Raw genomic sequence first — 6428 nt, forward strand, 5'->3', positions numbered from 1 at the left:
CTTCAGAGGACCGATTTCTGGCATTCCAGCTGTCTTCAGCCCGGCGTGCTTGAATCCAGTGGTGTGGAGTGCATGGGACTCACGTCTGAGCATATCCATCCCACTTGGGGTGACAAATGAAAAAACCACAGTTGATGGACAGAATGCAGAACAATGTCATACATTCACCCCAGTAAAGAGATCTGGGCCTAAATCCATCGTTTTTTTGCACTCCACACCACCCCATTTCAGACATGGCCATATGCAAATCAGTCTGACCCTGTGCCTCATGGGAACAGTCCAGCCCGAACTGCCAAGCCATGCCTTCCCTGGACCGTAAACAAGCTTCTTGGACCGGTTTCTGGCATTACAGCCGTCTTCAGCCCGGCTTGCTTGAATCCAGTGGTGTGGAGTGCATGGGACTCACGTTTGAGCACAACCATCCAACTCGGGGTGAAAAATGCAAAAACCACAGTTGATGGACAGAATGCAGAACAATGTCATACATTCACCCCAGTAAAGAGATCTGGGCCTAAATCCATCGTTTTTTTGCACTCCACACCACCCCAGTTCAGACATGGCCATATGCAAATCAGTCTGACCCTGTGCCTCATGGGAACAGTCCAGCCCGAACTGCCAAGCCATGCCTTCCCTGGACCGGAAACAAGCTTCCGAGGACCGGTTTCAGGCATTACAGCCGTCTTCAGCCCGGCTTGCTTGAATTCAGTGGTGTGGAGTGCATGGGACTCACGTTTGAGCATACCCATCCAACTCGGGGTGACAAATGCAAAAACCACAGTTAATGGACAGAATGCAGAACAATGTCATACTTTCACCTGGGGCTAAATCCATCGTTTTTCTGCACTCCACACCACCCCAGTTCAGACATGGCCATATGCAAATTAGTCTGACCCTGTGCCTCATGGGAACAGTCCAGCCTGAACTGCCAAGCCATGCCTTCCCTGGACCGGAAACAAGCTTCCGAGGACCGGTTTCTGGCATTCCAGCCGTCTTCAGCCCGGCTTGCTTGAATCCAGTGGTGTGGAGTGCATGGGACTCACGTCTGAGCATACCCATGCCACTCGGGGTGACAAATGCAAAAACCCCAGTTGATGGACAGAATGCAGAGCAATGTCATACATTCACCCCAGTTCAGAGATATGGGCCCAAATCCATCATTTTTTTGCACTCCACACCACCCCAGGTCAGACATGGCCATATGCATATTAGTCTGACCCTGTGCCTCATGGGAACAGTCCAGCCCGAACTGCCAAGCCATGCCTTCCCTGGACCGGAAACAAGCTTCCGAGGACCGGTTTCTGGCTTTCCAGCCGTCTTCAGCCCGGCTTGCTTGAATCCAGTGGTGTGGAGCGCATGAGACTCACATCTGTGCATACCCATCCCACTCGGGGTGACAAATGCAAAAACCACAGTTGATTGACAGAATGCAGAACAATGTCATACATTCACCCCAGTACAGAGATCTGGGCCTAAATCAATCGTTTTTTTCCACTCCACACCACCCCAGTTCAGACATGGCCATATGCAAATCAGTCTGACCCTCTGCCTCATGGGAACAGTCCAGCCCGAACTGCAAAGCCATGCCTTCCCTGGTCCTGGAACAAGCTTCAGAGGACCAGTTTCTGGCTTTCCAGCCGTCTCCAGACTGGCTTGCTTGAATCCAGTGGTGTGGAGTCCATGGGACTCAGGTCTGAGCATACCCATCCCACTCGGGGTGACAAATGCAAAAACGACAGTTGATGGACAGAATGCAGAACAATGTCATACATTCACCCCAGTACAGAGATCTGGCCCCAAGTCCATCGTTTTTTTGCACTCCACACCACCCCAGTTCAGACATGGCCATATGCAAATCAGTCTGACCCTGTGCCTCATGGGAACAGTTCAGCCCGACTTGACAAGCCATGCCTTCCCTGGACCGGAAACAAGCTTCCGAGGACCGATTTCTGGTATTCCAGCTGTCTTCAGCCTGGCTTGCTTGAATCCAGTGGTGTGGAGTGCATGGGACTCACGTCTGAGCATATCCATCCCACTTGGGGTGACAAATGCAAAAACCACAGTTGATGGACAGAATGCAGAACAATGTCATACATTCACCCCAGTAAAGCGATCTGGGCCTAAATCCATCGTTTTTTTGCACTCCACACCACCCCAGTTCAGACATGGCCATATGCAAATCAGTCCGACCCTGTGCCTCATGGGAACAGTCCAGCCCGCACTGCCAAGCCATGCCTTCCCTGGACCGGAAACAAGCTTCCGAGGACCGGTTTCTGGCATTACAGCCGTCTTCAGCCCGGCTTGCTTGAATCCAGTGGTGTGGAGTGCATGGGACTCATGTTTTAGTATACCCATCCAACTCGGGGTGACAAATGCAAAAACCACTGTTGATGGACAGAATGCAGAACAATGTCATACATTCACCTGGGGCTAAATCCATCGTTTTTCTGCACTCCACACCACCCCAGTTCAGACATGGCCATATGCAAATTAGTCTGACCCTGTGCCTCATGGGAACAGTCCAGCCTGAACTGCCAAGCCAAGCCTTCCCTGGACCGGAAACAAGCTTCCGAGGACCGGTTTCTGGCATTCCAGCCGTCTTCAGCCCAGCTTGCTTGAATCCAGTGCTTTGGAGTGCATGGGACTCACGTCTGAGCATACCCATGCCACTCGGGGTGACGAATGCAAAAACCACAGTTGATGGACAGAATGCAGAACAATGTCATACATTCACCCCAGTACAGAGATATGGGCCTAAATCCATAGTTTTTTTGCACTCCACACCACCCCAGTTCAGACATTGCCATATGCAAATCAGTCTGACCCTGTGCCTCATGGGAACAGTCCAGCCCGCACTGCCAAGCCATGCCTTCCCTGGACCGGAAACAAGCTTCCGAGGACCCGTTTCTGGCATTCCAGCCGTCATCAGCCCGGCTTGCTAGAATCCAGTGGTGTAGAGTGCATGGGACTCTCGTCTGAGCATACCGATCCCACTCGGTGTGACAAATGCAAAAACCCCAGTTGATGGACAGAATGCAGAACAATGTCATACATTCACCCCAGTTCAGAGATATGGGCCCAAATCCATCATTTTTTTGCACTCCACACCACCCCAGGTCAGACATGGCCATATGCATATCAGTCTGACCCTGTGCCTCATGGGAACAGTCCAGCCCGAACTGCCAACCCATGCCTTCCCTGGACCGGAAACAAGCTTCCGAGGACCGGTTTCTGGCGTTCCAGCCGTCTTCAGCCCGGCTTGCTTGAATCCAGTGGTGTGGAGCGCATGAGACTCACATCTGTGCATACCCATCCCACTCGGGGTGACAAATGCAACAAGCATTAGAAATGCAATAGGTCTCGCAGCATTAGAGTTAGTGCTTTTAGAATTGTTTATGGGTTTTTTTGTAAATCTTTAGCATGAGGTTGAGGGTGAGTGAGGGTGAGGGGTTGAGGGTGAGTGAGGGTGAGGCTGAGGGGTTGAGGGTGAGGGTGAGTGAGGGTGAGTGAGGGGTTGAGGGTGAGGGGTTGAGGGTGAGTGAGGGTGCGGGGTTGAGGGTGGGTGAGGGGTTGAGGGTGAGTGAGGGTGAGGGTGAGTGAGGGCTAGTGAGGGTGAGGGTGAGGGTGAGTGAGGGTGAGTGAGGGTGAGGGTGAGTGAGTGAGGGTGAGTGAGTGAGGGTGAGTGGGGGTGAGTGAGGGTGAGTGTGGGTGAGTGAGGGTGAGTGTGGGTGAGGGATTGAGGGTGAGGGATTGAGGGTGAGGGGTTGAGGGTGAGGGTGAGTGAGGGTGAGGGGTTGAGGGTGAGGGAGGGTGAGGGAGGGTGAGGGGTTGAGGGTGAGGGGTTGAGGGTGAGTGGGGGTGAGTGAGGGTGAGGGGTTGAGGGTGAGTGAGGGTGAAGGTGAGTGAGGGTGTGGGTGAGTGAGTGAGGGTGAGTGAGAGTGAGGGTGAGTGAGAGTGAGGGTGAGGGTGAGTGAGAGTGAGAGTGAGGGTGAGGGTGAGTGAGAGTGAGGGTGAGGGTGAGTGAGAGTGAGGGTGAGTGAGTGAGAGTGAGTGAGAGTGGGTGAGGGTGGGTGAGGGTGAGTGAGGGTGAGGGTGAGTGAGGGTGAGTGAGGGTGGGTGAGGGTGGGTGAGGGTGGGTGAGGGAGGGTGAGTGAGAGTGAGGGTGAGTGAGGGTGAGTGAGAGTGAGTGAGGGTGAGGGTGGGTGAGGGTGGGTGAGGGTGAGGGTGGGTGAGTGAGGGTGGGTGAGGGTGAGTGAGGGTGAGAGAGTGAGGGTGAGAGAGTGAGGGTGAGTGAGAGTGAGGGTGAGTGAGAGTGAGGGTGAGTGAGGGTGAGTGAGGGTGAGTGAGGGTGAGGGTGAGTGAGGGTGAGTGAGGGTGAGGGTGAGTGAGAGTGAGTGAGGGTGAGGGTGGGTGAGGGTGAGTGAGGGTGAGTGAGGGTGAGGGTGAGAGAGTGAGGGTGAGTGAGGGTGAGTGAGGGTGAGTGAGGGTGAGTGAGGGTGAGTGAGGGAGGGTGAGGGAGGGTGAGGGAGGGTGAGGGTGAGGGAGGGAGGGTGAGTGAGGGAGGGTGAGGGAGGGTGAGGGAGGGTGAGGGTGAGGGTGAGTGAGAGTGAGGGTGAGTGAGAGGATGGGTGAGTGAGGGTGGGTGAGGGTGAGTGAGAGTGAGTGAGAGTGAGTGAGGGTGGGTGAGGGTGAGTGAGGGTGAGTGAGGGTGAGTGAGAGTGAGGGTGAGTGAGGGTGAGGGTGAGTGAGAGTGAGTGAGGGTGGGTGAGGGTGAGTGAGGGTGAGTGAGGGTGAGTGAGGGTGGGTGAGGGTGGGTGAGGGTGAGGGTGAGAGAGTGAGGGTGAGTGAGAGTGAGGGTGAGTGAGGGTGAGTGAGGGTGAGTGAGGGTGAGTGAGGGTGAGTGAGGGTGAGTGAGGGTGAGTGAGGGCGAGTGAGGGTGAGTGATGGTGTGGGTGAGGGGTTGAGGGTGAGTGAGGGTGAGGGGTTGAGGGTGAGTGAGGGTGAGGGTGAGTAAAGGGTGGGTTTTGACATGTGTGGTTTTAAGCTAGTAGGTGGGACATCATTTTTAAAGGAAAATTTGCTGAGAGCTAACCAAGTGGACGAAGAATTCGAGCAAGATCGTTGGCACTAGCTTGAGGGATTTGATAATTTAGTTACTACCTTGTTTCATGTCCAGTTCTGTGGTTTATCTGTAAACCTATTGCACTCTGGGAGTTGTAGTCTGGGTTTACTTAGATATTCAACCAATTGCACTGCACGCCTTGAAATGATACGTGTAGTTTTTAAGAGCCAAGACCAGGGATGGAACATGGATTCTTGCTGAAATGGAGTGAGGTTGGAACCCTAGCGGCATAAGAGGAAGTCCTCACCGGGGTATGTCGATGCTGCTGGATCTGAGCAGTCGCATTTATGAAACCAGTGCTGCATGGGGTGGAGACATGGGGGACCACAGCGTGGGGACTGAGCATGTTTGAGAATCTATGAAGTGGTCAGCAGCGGCATTTGGAGGTGGTGACTGTAGGAGAGGACTCTCACTGAAGGCCATGGAGCAGTTAAGGTGGACAAGGAGGTTATCATGGTTGGCGTGCCCGGGGTGGAGAGACGAGGCATGTGAGAGGGCTCTTCGTCCATGGACTGGCCGGGGGAGAGCAGCCGGAGGGAAGAGAGGGGAGGGGGGAGGAGAGCGAAAGGATCGGAGACACGGCGGGTAAAATAAAAAATAAAAAAAGCCGGAGGGAAGAGAGGGGAGGGGGGAGGAGAAATGCGACACGGCGGGAAGGGGAGGGGGCGGAGCGGGTCAAATAAACAAAAAACAAGCTGGAGGGAAGAGAGGGGAGGGGGGAGGAGAAGTGCGACAGGGGAAATGCGAGACGGCAGGAAGGGGAGGGGGCGGAGCGGGTCTGTGCAGGGGAAGCTGCCTCGGGCTGGGGGTGCTAGGAGAGGAGGAGGGGGGAGGAGACCTTGGAAGCAGAATCTGTTACAGCTTTGATGTGCCCTTTGAGATCCGGATTTTCGTCGAGCATGACGCCCAGTAGTGACCATTCTGAAGTCAACATCTCTTAGTTTCAAACTAGAGACTATGACTGTTGGGTCAGATTTGGAGGGGAAGAGAAGAAAATCAGTCTTGAAGGCATTATATTTAATTTGTTTTTGATCCATCCATTTGTGGCTGCTGTGCAGGACAGATTAATTCTTGGAGATACGTTTGAGGAAATCCATCCATTTTGAGATCGATTTGCGTGTCTTCAGTGTATTGGTGAGATAAGATGCCAAGATCTTTAAGTAGTCCCCCCTCTGTGATTCTTTGACTTGCACATTGTCAAGGATTTGTTCTAGGATCCAACTGTGTGGGGTGCGGACGGAAATTAAAGTGGGGTCAGAAAGGGAATTGTCAGTTTTCACTATTTGGGAGTGTTCTGAGAGGTAGGATT

This window comes from Lissotriton vulgaris, chromosome 8 (assembly GCF_964263255.1).
Source record: "Lissotriton vulgaris chromosome 8, aLisVul1.2, whole genome shotgun sequence".
Lineage (NCBI taxonomy): Eukaryota > Metazoa > Chordata > Amphibia > Caudata > Salamandridae > Lissotriton > Lissotriton vulgaris.